At 39.9% G+C, this 13,035-nt stretch overlaps 1 non-coding gene across 1 annotated transcript; it reads right to left on the reverse strand.

The window, feature by feature from the left end:
- Positions 1 to 11,075: 11,075 nt before the first annotated feature.
- Positions 11,076 to 11,182, reverse strand: LOC141610108 (small nucleolar RNA R71). The gene has a single exon (XR_012528002.1). It is a non-coding gene; the product is annotated as a small nucleolar RNA R71 (small nucleolar RNA).
- Between the last annotated feature and the right edge of the window lie 1,853 nt (positions 11,183 to 13,035).

The raw sequence follows: 13,035 nt of genomic DNA on the forward strand, positions 1-13,035 counted from the left end.
GTTCCTAAATCCCTAAGACGTATAATCCCTCTCCTCTTGTCCCCTTCTTCTATCTTCCCTTCCCACTGCTAATTTTTTCTGGTTAAGGTATTGATCTCCCTTTATCTTATCAATTTTTGTTATCTTCAATTCTTTTTATCCTGTACTACACTTACCCATTTCATATAATCAATCTAAAAATGGCATATTAACCCCTTCAATTCTCATCTCCCTTTTTATTTCTTGCTAAATCTGGTTTCATTGACATTTATTATGCTTACCTATTTAATGATGTTCTATTAATTCGATTTTAGCATTGTTATTTCTTGCAAAAACAGGATGGAAGGTGATAATAGGCGACCTAATTACAAGTGCCATTACCGTGTTCCACCTGCTATTACCAAGTCATGGACTAGGGACAACCCAGAAAGACGTTTCATGACTTGCAAATTTCGCCATTGTGATTTTTGGAGATAGTTAGATGGTGATCAAAGTGAGTGGCAAAGAAATATTATTAACGAAGTTATGTTGGACAAGCGGATTTTGATTAGTGAGAAAAATTTGTTGAAGTCTAAAAATTCTCATTTGATGGAGAACAATGAGAAACTCAAGGCTGAGAATGCTTTACTTAAGACGAAAATCATGGATCTTGAAAGAGAGATGGTTTTCCCAGTTTATGAAGCAAGGGGCCACGACATCAAGGCAAAGGCAATTTATGTTCTTTCTTTAGCCATTGTTGTGTTGTTGTTGATTAAATTTAGTACTAGTATGTTCCTAGTGTAAGTCAATGATTTCTAGTTTATCAGTAGTATGTTGTTAGTGCAAATTATGTCATTTTCAAGTATAGGCATAATCTGCCATTTCCCAGTGCTGGCATATTCTGCCATTCTCAAGTGTAGGCATATTTGCCATTTTCAAATGTAGGCATATTCTGCCATTTCCTATGTGTTGTACTCAAATATTGTTAAAGCAATGGCAAGCAATGTTTTTCTATGATTAAGCTTTCAAAGTTGCATCATTCATAATAATCCCAAAATGGATGTAATCCATCATTCATTAAAGCTCCATACATCAGACATGATACTAAATTAAAGGTCCATACATTACACAAGATACTAAGATCAGAAATTACAGTCACTGCCTACTTGTACTCCCATCAAAGCCTAACTGTCTCATACCCTTGTTAGTCTTAAATAGTCTATTGAAAGCATTGTTGTCCCCTTTAATCTGTGGCTGATGTTGAATTGGTTGGCTGCCTCCATGAGTTGTGATACCATCGATGTGAGTATGAAAAATAATATTTATAATTTTCCAAACTACAACTAGCAAGCGGTAGTAAGGGTCGATCCGCAGGGAGGTAGGGAGTTAAGTTGTTTTATTTCAGTCTATGGAATTTCTGGGGGGTTTTAGATTAAAGTAAATCTAAGTCTAAATGCAAAAATAGATAAGCAAACAATAGAAATAAGTGTAAGCAAATGATAAAAAGGAGCTAAGACGGTCGGTTCACTATAGCTGCGATGGCACATAATCCTAGGTAAGTCCGAAATACAGTCGTGTAGGATGGGTAAAACATGTCCTCTCGGCCCAAGTTAACTAGTAGCTCCTTTCGGCCTATGCTACTAGTCCCTAAGTCTCACTAATACTAGTTCTCGCCCTGAAAAGTGATTCCTAAAGCCTAAATTACTTATCTTTCGATCTTAGCAATTTAGTCGTCTTAATTCATTAATTAATGCCCTCCCCTATCTTTCGATCTACGGGTTGGTCAAAACTAAGCATCTAACAAGTCTCCTCTCGGTCTCATTGTTAAATATTGCACTTAACGAATCAAACGATGCTAATCAAACACGGGTCTGGTCGATCGACCAACTACTTCAGTCGACCGACCACACGGCATAGTCGATCGACTAGTTAAGCCAGACGATCGACCATGCCCTAATTCGGGGTCACCTATTCTACGCCATCTACGCTATAGCTCCCCTACATCTTAGCAAAGGTACTTAGCTACTCATGTGAATGATAACAACAACAGTAAGATTAACAAATAAAGCAATTGAATTCATAATTGAATTAACTAAATAAATAACTAACATGAAATGAGAATTCGGCTTTGGGAAATCTAAACTAGCAATTCTAAACTACGGAAGAATTAAAGCAACGAAATTGAACAAATAAAAAGAGGAATACCGTAAAGAAGAATTGAAGAGAAAAGGCAAAAACCCAATGCGAAAAGTAAACTTTATTGCTGAGAACTAATCTAAACTAATGAAATAATCCCCGAGTTCAACTTCTGTGTATTGAACCCTAATTAATTCTATCCCCTTTTCTGAAACCTCAGGTTACGTTATATAGACAGTCTTACGTAACTTATTCCTAAAACCTAATTACAATGGGCTTCGGAATTCTAATTTTAACTTGCACGTCAGATCGTGGGGTGGTCGATCGACCACTGGGACCAGTCGATCGACTGCTCCTCTTTCCTGCAGACTTCTGTTCAGCATTCTGACAGTCTATAGACCACGTAGGTCAGTCTATAGACCAATGTAGCTGGTAATCCGCTTCTCAAACTCCCGCAAATATATCTTTCAGGCCTTGAAATGCGCACCAAGTTCATCTCTCGAGTCACTACTCCATGTCAAATGCAGTGCTAAGTACTTAGGGACGGATTCGGCTCGATTTCTGCTGGATTCTTAACATTTCTGCAATATTACACAAAAACACGAAAGTAGACGGAAATAGGGAAAATAGTAGCATAAACTACATATTTGAGCTCTGAAATGCGTGTAAAATAAGGTGTAAAACATCATATAAATGACACGCATCAAACTTCCCCAAACCAAACCCTTGCTTGTCCCCAAGCAAGAACTAGACTCGATCCTAGGACCAAATGGAACGAGTTCAATCTCAGAGCGAAATGCAAACTATAAAGCCTAAACCAGTTTAATGCTACAAATCAACAATCAATTAGCAATATGAATCATGCAAACGAGTTATGTAGTCGTTAAAAACTGCTGAACCGTCAACTATACAGACTATCATTATGGACTCTCACGGGTCGCTCAAATCACACATAGGCACAGGTGAATATATGTAAAAGATAGAAAGAAGTAATTTTGTAAAGACTCTCACCTAACTACGACCTATAAGAACATGCCTGCAGTCTAATATGAAAATAATCTCTACAACCGTACATATGCATTCCAACCAAACAAATGACCATGACACATGCCGAGGTAAATATGGATATGTGAGGTAATGGGTAAGAAGGGGCTAAGATAAATTTGGTATAGAGGAGTTAAAGCCAAGCTAGTAACTTACTAAACACCAAATTATAATTACATCCCAACTTCAAACTCAAAATTCAACAATAAAACCGGTGCTAATGATTAGCACTAATCTCACAATCTCCAATTATAACTGTAATTCCCCAATTGATAAAAATAAAACATGGGAATAAAATCACCATCTAATGATAATAACAACCATGTGATTTTTTTTATTTTCTCGGGCTTCAGTCGATCGACCAATATGGTCAGTCGATCGACTGAATTTTGCTCTTTTGTCGAACACTGTTCTGTTTTTGTTCTTTTTCTTTTTTTTTCTTTTTTTTTTCTTTTCTTTTCCTTTTTCATCTTCCTAACATCATCTCAAAATGAGCATTAGCTACCAAAAATGAAATAACAATCCCAAGAACATAAACTACCAGCTTGACAAGGGCAGGCTAAATATAGGATGTAGTTAATAGGACAAAAAGGCTATTTCTGGCAGTGTGAAGCTTATGGGAAATATGAATAAAGGGGTGATCTTCCACATGTGTCAACATACCACAAACCGAATGCATACAGGTATTAAGCAGATTAAGTTCACATTTATGCATAATGATATAACATGTCTCATAAGGAGTACTACTCACATTCCTAGATAAACCGGTCATGAATGTCACCAGTTATAAGCTCTAAACCTTAGAATATAAGCAGTTTGCCAAAAATCTAAGTCAAGTCTAAGGTTCAGCAAATAAGTTAACGAAAACTCGTAGATATGCATATAAGATTCTACTAATAACATGTTAATTAAGCACGGCTCAGGCGTAAACAGCTGAAAATGCAATGTCATCATTGAAATACTACCGTTCCGACTCGACCTACATGCTAAAATAAACGTGCAATTTTTTTGAAATTTTTGAAATTTTTCAATTTTTTCAAATTTTTTCGTATATATAAGGGGAAAATAAACAACAATGCTAGACAAAAATGTAAACGTGAATGCAAAACAGAATGAATGCAACGCAAAACCCTTCCCCAAACCAAATCACACAATTTCCCCATTGTGCAAAATCATATGAGAAAATAAACAAGGGGAAATGGGAATTTGCGGAATTATAACTAAAATTGACATAAAAGAAGGACTCGGAAACTCACAAGACTTTAAACGCCGCAGGAAACCTCCCCAAACTAGCGTGAGCTATGAGGTTTCAGTAGCCAACAGTGCTACCGTAGGTACCTGAAAAGAAACAAAAGTACCGCGCGTAATTCCGAGAAAATAATTTACGAAACGCAAAATTATGTGCAAAACAAGAAAACAGAAGAAAACAGAAATGAATCGGAGAATAAAGTGGAGAAAAGACTCCCTCAACTCTGCAAATCGACCAAACACAGCAGGGGAATGGTCGTGAACAGGTAGAACAGCGGAGGCGGTCGATCGACCAGGGTGACAGGAACAGAAACCCCTGGAGTCGCGACACAGTCGATCGACCACACAAGCCAGTCGATCGACTGAGATACCTGCTGTAAGTTTCTGATTTCTTCGAATTAGCTCAATAAATTGAGCTAATATGGTCTATGGACCTGCAAATACACATAATAACCCGCCCAAAATTGCGCTAAACCCAAATGTAAAGTCTATAGCCTAAATAAATCCTAAGCAAACCAAATTAAATCGAAGTCTTGCGCACACCAAAACAATAAATAGTCTAAAACGGAATAATAGTGTCTAAAACTTATGAAATAAAAATTTTTCATCCGCGAAAAATGCGGAAAATCTCCGACCATGGCTTCTGGCTATATGAAGTACCCTCCACGGTGCTCAACCTCTTAACATTCCAATCCACCACATTATCCGACGGGTCAACATCAGAAGCATCTTCCCACACCTGGACATCCTCATCAGTCTCAAACTCCAAGTCTAAAACTGTAACTCGAACTGGCGCCTTCTTGGGCTCCTCATCTGGCTCCTCATCTGTGCCATAGCTAAGACATCCTAGACCGCCTCTTTGAACGTTTGGCTCCTTCACAGCTGGAGCAATGAACGACTCTTCCTTCCCCAAACCATTTTCTGCAATATCCAAAACAGAAGAATTGTCCTCCAATTTGCTCCCAATCTGGGGCGGAGGTGTCACAACAGGAATAGGCACAGGTACTAAAGTAGGCATATCAGAAAGCACAAAATAAGATTTCTTTTCAGAAATCACATTACAAGTAACTGGCCACATAGGGTCTTTCTTCCTAGGGGACTGGGCAAAAACAATGGACTGTTTGCCCACCTTAAAGGTCAAAGTTCTTTCCCCCACATCAATTACTGCACCAGCAGTGTGCAGAAATGGTCTACCCAAAATAATAGGAATGTGAGCATCCTCGGGTATATCTAGGACAATGAAGTCAACGGGGAAAAAGAACTTCCCTATTTGCACAGGAATATCCTCTAAGACCCCTACTGGCTGAACTGCAGAACGATCAGCCATCTGTACAGTCATATTAGTAACTGCAAACCTAGTCAGACCCAACTTCTTAGCTAGACTCAATGGCATAACACTAATGCTAGCTCCTAGATCACATAATTCCTTCTCAATTGAGAAGGTACCAATATTACAGGGGACAGAAAAACTACCTGGGTCAACTAGTTTACGAGCAGCAGTGTGAGTTAGGTATGAACTAGACTCCTCAGTTAAATGCACAGACTCGACAGCATTCAAAGACCTTTTCTTAGCTAGCAACTGTCTCATAAACTTCATATATGCAGGTACTTGATTAACTAGCTGTAAGAAAGGTATTTGCACATTAAGACTACACACTAAATCTTTGAATTTACCGAATGTTACCTTATCTTTGGTTGGCACTAGTCTTTCTGGATAAGGGGCTGTAAGAAGCAACTTAGCCCTCTCCTCTAGGTCTCTCATACCGGCATCAGTGGACTTAGGCTGAAAATCCACTACTTTGTCTTTGTTGTAGCTCGAACCTTCTTCAGACCGTCTCAGGAATGAACCATTAACCGTCGTAGGGTCATACTTTGGAACCAGAACTGACCCATCAGCATTTGGATCTTGCCTCAGTAATTTCGGAGCCGTAGCACCCCGAAACAAGAAATCCCTCAAGTTATCTGGCATTGGTGGACGAAACGGTTCGACATCGGCAGCATCATCAGTCGATCGACCAGTGGGGTCGGTCGATCGACTGATCTCTTTTTTTTCAGAATGAACAGAAAGATCAGAAAGTGTCGCTGAGGAATAAGGGGTGGTCGGTCGACTGGGTGTGGCGGTCGATCGACCGCTATCGCTGCTGTTCGTCTTTTTCTCGCTCTTTTTCTTCTTTCCTTTTACAGCAGCTTTTCCACCTTTTTCAACCATAACTCCCTCGGGTTCATCCCCTATAGTAACGGGTCCAGCAAGGGTAGACCCGCTCCTTAGTGTGATTGCATTCAGGGTCTCTTTCTCGATCCTATTTGCGACGGTAAATGCCCCGAGCTCTAGTAGCAAATTTACCGCTAACCGGGCAATCTGAGTTTCCAACATCTTTGTACTAGCCTCTCTAGCTCGAGATTCCTTCTGCAGCATTCCCGTCAAGCTCAAACATGTTTTTGAGCTCGGAAGCCTCGAACTTTGAGACTGCTGCTGCCGCCGAGGTACATAGGGTGGTTTCGATATGGTTGCTTTGCTTTGCTTATGAGGGGGCACATAATTCTGCTGCTGCGGAGGTGGAGTCGGATTTTGGACATTCTGGCTACTCCACCTCAAATTTGGATGCATATTAGAAGGATCAAAGTAGGTGTTGGTCTGCCTATAATGTTGAAAAACAGCACAAACCTCATTGGGACTGATACATAAATCCGCAACGTGTCCTTCTCCTCCACATCTCTTGCATGAAAAGAGACCGTCTGACACAGCATTTACCTGATAAATACCACCCTTTGAAGCTCCTCCTAACTCATACTTGTCAAATCTCTCCGTAAGAGCCTCTAATGCAGCTACGGAAGGAGATTCAGCAGCTTTCCTTTGACTTCCCCTAGAGTTTCCATGCTCAACTTTATGGGTGGCCAGGTCATCGATGATTTTCCACCCCTTTGTCTCACCGATATTTTCTTGAAATCTCCCATTAGCTCCAGCATCTAGGATAACTCTCTGATCATCATAAAGACCATTATAGAACTGGTTGCACAAAAACCATTTCTCAAACCCATGGTGTGGAATAGAGCGAATTAGCTTCTTGAATCGGACCCAAGCTTCATGAAAATCTTCATTAGGTCCTTGCTTAAAACTCGTGATCTAAGCTCTAATCGCATTGGTCTTCGATGCAGAGAAATATCTTTTATAAAATGCTTGGGCCAACGAGTTCCAATCAGTGATCCCATTAGCAGCTCGATCCAGATCTCGGTACCACTCCCTAGCAGCATCACGGAGTGAGAATATGAACATCGTCTCTTTTATCTGGTCCTGGGTCACACCTGCTGGTGGGGGTATGGAACAACAGTAGTCAGTGAATATCTCCATATGTTTAGTTGCATCTTCATTTGCAGCTCCCCCAAATTGGTTTCTCTCAACCAAGTTAATGTAGGACGATTTCGCTTCAAATTTTCTATCCGTCCCGGCTGGCAACGCGAATCCCTTATAGTGATTCTCAGCTTTTGGCTCGGAGTGACTGGCTATACTCGCTTCTTCAGCCATCTCTAGAAAATCTGCAGAAGTAACAGTATCTGTGGAAGAAAGTGGAGATAGTGGTGGATTTTCTTCAAATAACTCGTTCTCGTAAAAACTAGACCGAGAACTAGGCTCTTCCTCGGACTGTGCTTCTTGAAATAGCCTTCTCTTAACTCGCAGGGTCCTCTCTAGCTCGAGATCAAGGGGAAATAATTCGCCTTTTTGAGACCTACGCATAAGAATAAACTACAACAAGAAGATGAGAAAAGTTTAAGGAACAAAAAGTTCCTTAAACTAAGAAAAAGACTAAAATAAATAAACAACTAAAACTAACGCTGCCTCCCCGGCAACGACGCCAAAATTTTATACCGTCGATGTGAGTATCAAAAATAATATTTATAATTTTCCAAACTACAACTAGCAAGCGGTAGTAAGGGTCGATCCGCAGGGAGTTAGGGAGTTAAGTTGTTTTATTTCAGTCTATGGAATTTCTGGGGGGTTTTAGATTGAAGTAAATCTAAGTCTAAATGCAAAAATAGATAAACAAACAATAGAAATAAGTGTAAGCAAATGATAAAAAGGAGCTAAGATGGTCGGTTCACTATAGCTGCGATGGCACATAATCCTAGGTAAGTTCGAAATACAGTCGTGTAGGATGGGTAAAACATGTCCTCTCGGCCCAAGTTAACTAGTAGCTCATTTCGGCCTATGCTACTAGTCCCTAAGTCTCACTAATACTAGCTCTCGCTGATGTGACCATAATTAGCGCATATTTAGCCCCCGAATTAGCCTTGTTCCCATGCTTTTTAGTGCATATTTGGGTCATTTATTGTCTTTAGTTCTTTGTTTTGCATATTCTTTGAGATTTTGATCCCTTGGTAGGAAAGGAGTGCAAATCTTGCATTTTCATGGCAAAACAAGACTAAATTGATTGAATTCAATGACGAAGCATCAAGGAGAGACAAGATTAGAAGGCCTTTGTACATATTATAGTAGTTGGGCAATGACGAGAAAGGATCCTTGCATCCCCGAGGAAATCCCCAAGGATTTTATGAAGAAAAGGGAAGAAAAGAAGAAGAAACAATCTTTGAGCTACAATCCGAGCGGATTGCCACTGAATCCGCCCGTCCTCCACAAAGACAATCCGTGCGTCTTCGCCAAAGACGCCGGGCAAAGAGCCACCAGAATCCGGCCGTCTTCTCCCAAAGACGCCTGTGCCCAGACCTTGAATCTGCCCGTCCCGAGCCTAAGACGCACGGATTCTAGTCCAGCACAAATCCGTTTCTTCAAGCATCCGTGAAAGAAGCCCTTCCTTTGAAAAATACCGGCGTCTCCCTGCTCAATCTAAAAAGTGTAATTACTAGTTTAGCCCTTAGTTAACCCTAATGCATCCACCTAATTTCCACTATAAATACCCCATTAGTCTAATTAGAAGAGCATGTTCTTCTTATCAATTATTAGAGTAGTTAATATCAATCAAATCCCTCTTTAGTTTTGTAATCAACAATTAATCAAGTTTTAATACAAGTTTTATTTCCTTAATCTCTCTTTTGTTCATCCTTTATTTTGGGTAATTGAAGATTATTTGGGTTATTATTGGGAGATTGACAACCTCTCAATCAATCATCAAGTACTTCTTTTATTCTTTGCTTTATTATTGGAATCATTAGTAGGTATAATTCTCTTAATCCCTTTTTAATTATTGTTAATTACTTTCATTTATTCATCATGTTTCTTTTTGTTGGTATGATTGACAACCTTGCTAGCATGATCAACATGATAATGAGTGAGTAGTGATCTAGCTAGGGTTAATGGGTAATTAGGGGAAACCAACATGGGGAATGATTCATGCTTAAAATTAATATGCTTTCATGGTTTATTTGCTTGCTTGTTTTGATCTCAACTCATGCACATGTTATGTTTGATGAAATGCGAGCCTATGAATCCTTGCATTTTTTACCCATCACCTATCTTTTCAATGAGACTTGTAAGACATAAACCAACTCGAGTCTCATTAGACCATGCATGTTGTTAAGTAGGGAAGATTAAGTCGACTTGTAGGTGTTGTACAATCTAATCGATTCGGCTCCGGGACCCAAACTTTCCTAGGATTGTAAGATATAACCCAACTCAATCCATCACAACAATAATTGCTTGCTTATAATTTGAGAACATGTTTGTGTGATCAATTCCCATGATTCCTCTATGACCCCATGACACCCTAGTGCTTTTTATCAATTGTTTACAACCCTTTCATTTCATCTTGCTTATTTACTTTCATTGCTATTTAGTTAGTGACCTTCTACATCAACCCAAATTGTAACACCCCTAAGACACCACTAGTTTCAATAGAAATCTCATCTCAATTCCCGTCCCTTGGGATCCGACCTTTACTTGCCTCTTTACTAATTGTAGAGTTTGTGAATTTATAAATTGTGTTTGATTGGATGTGTAACGACCAACTTTTTGTCCACATCAAAATGGCGCCGTTGCCGGGGACGGTGTTAACTTGATTTAGATTTTCTTATATTGTTATTAGTTGTGACTTTCTTTGTCTTGGGGAAGTAAAACTCCTCAAGGTTTGTTCTAATTGTTTTCGAGTTGTTTGATATTTTGCATGTCTAGAAGGTCACAAGGTGATTTGTTACCTTTTGATCGTGAAATTGAAAGAACTTTGACAACCAATAGGAGACTTGCTAGGAGGAATTTGTGAGGTATTAGTGAGGTTGTAGATATTCAACCAACTATTGAGTTCATCAACCCTTTTGCAAGAGAAGGTGAGGAGAACCCAACACAAAATACCACACAAAATCAACCCACAATGCCTAAGTTTTCATCACATTCCGTACCCACCGAGGAGAACCTACCCAATGGTACTCCCACACCACAACATTTGACCGGAAATTTTATTGCCAAATCCGCCTTTATCCAATTAGTCGAAAGGAGCTAATTTGGGGGGATGCCTAGTGAAGACCCTCATTCTCATATGGAAACCTTTTGTGACTATTGTGATGCGATTTCTCAAACCGGTGTAACTCAAGACCAAATTCGATGGGTCTTATTTCCTTTTTCTCTAATTGGCACCGCGAAACAATGGTTGAAGGGCCTTGATAAGGCCACTCTCGGAATTGATTCTTGGAAGAAATTGGCTCTAGCTTTCTACAAAAAATTCTACCCACCGGAAAAGACTAACATGCTAAGAGCTCAAATTACGGGTTTTAAGCAAAGGGATGAAGAATCTTTGTATGAAGTTTGGGAGCGGTTCAAGGGAATTTGTCGCTCATGTCCTCACCATGGACTTAGCGAGTGGTTCTTGGTACAACAATTTTGGAACGGTCTATATGAAGATTCAAGGAACATTCTCAACATGGGATCAAATGGAATGTTCACCGAAGTTGATGACAATCAAACTTGGAACAAGATTGAGGAAATGGCGGTCCATAACTCACAATATAGTAGACCTCGCAAGGCTACTAGAGGAGGAAAGCATGAAGTGGACTCCGTTACTCAATTGGGTGCTCAACTTAGTGCTCACATTGACACAATCAATTTGAAGTTTGAAAAAGCTATGGCTAGACTTGAAGAAGCCTCAAAATCACCAAAGCATCATGTTAATGCCATGACGGCATCCTCATCGATCCCAAGTGGGATATGTGAGAATTGTGGAACTTTGGGACATGACCAAAGTGAATGTAGGGGAACAAATGAACAAGTGAATGCTTTCCATGCATACAAGAGTGGTACCCCTTATTCCAACTATTACAATGAAAACACCAAATTCCATCCAAATCTCTCATACAAAAGCCAAAATGTTCAAAACCCTCAAACAACATACACCCCACCTCCCATGAGAAACCAAAATCAAAGACCCTTTTACAATCAAAACCAAGGTTACCAAAATCAAAATCCATACAATCACCAAAATGACCAAGGTTTTGATGTTCAAAAAGCGGTCCTCCAAATGCAAAAGAATCAACAAGAATTTTTCACTCAAATGCAAAAAGATAGTCAAGCAAAGGAAACCACCATCAACAACATTCTAGCTCACACCAAAATGTTGGAAACTCAATTGACTCAACTAGCATCTTCAAGCTCACAAAGACAAAAGGGGCAATTACCACCTCAAAGTAATCCCCCAAGACATGAAACGGTTAGTGCCATTCACTTGAGAAGTGGTACAAGGTATGAAGCACCGAAGAAGCAAGTTGAGGATGAAGTTGTGGAAGCTAGTGATAAGGAAGAAATTGTGCAAAACTCCAAGAATGGGGAACCATCAAAAGAAGAAATTTCAAAGAAAAATGAAGACAAGGTCAAGGAGAAGGAGCCCATTGTGATTAGACTTCCTTTTCCAAGTTGTCAAGCCAAGCCCAAATTTGATGACCAACTTGGAAAGTTTATGGAGATTGTGAAGAATTTGGAAGTCTCAATTCCTTTCACGGAATTAATCAATCACGTGCCGGCCTATGCGAAATACATGAAAGACATCCTCACAAAGAAGAAGTCGATCCGGAAGCTTGAGACTATCGCCTTCACTAAGGTGAGTAGTGCAATACTTTAAGGGAGTTCACCTCCAAAACTCAAGGATCCGGGAAGCTTCTCAATACCGTGTACCATTGGCGACACCACGATCAACAAAGCCTTATGTGATCTAGGGGCTAGTGTGAGTGTTATGCCGTACTCGGTGAGTAAAAGGTTGGGGATGGGAGAGCTTAAATGCACCAATATCACACTCCAAATGGCCGATAGATCGACGAAGACACCATTAGGGATATGGGAAGATGTTCCCGTACGAATTGGGAAGTTTTTCATCCCGGTGGACTTTGTCATTGTTGATATGGAGGAAGATTCCAACATTCCAATCATTCTAGGAAGACCCTTCTTACACACCGCGGGTGCGGTGATTGATGTAAAACATGGTGAGCTCACTCTAGAAGTGGGAGATGAGAGTATCACTTTTAATCTTGACAAGACTATGAGAGCTCCCCGTTTACATGAACCGTGTTTTATGATCGATCATTATAGTCGGAAGGATGAAAGGAAGAAGTCGGAACTCCAATGGAAGAAGAAAATTGAAGATGCTCCATTCAAAGAGCAAGTGAATTGTGACAAAGAGAGCTTGCAAAGCTCACCAAAACCAAGCAATGAAGAAGATG

The sequence above is a fragment of the Silene latifolia genome, chromosome 10, assembly GCF_048544455.1.
Source record: "Silene latifolia isolate original U9 population chromosome 10, ASM4854445v1, whole genome shotgun sequence".
Lineage (NCBI taxonomy): Eukaryota > Viridiplantae > Streptophyta > Magnoliopsida > Caryophyllales > Caryophyllaceae > Silene > Silene latifolia.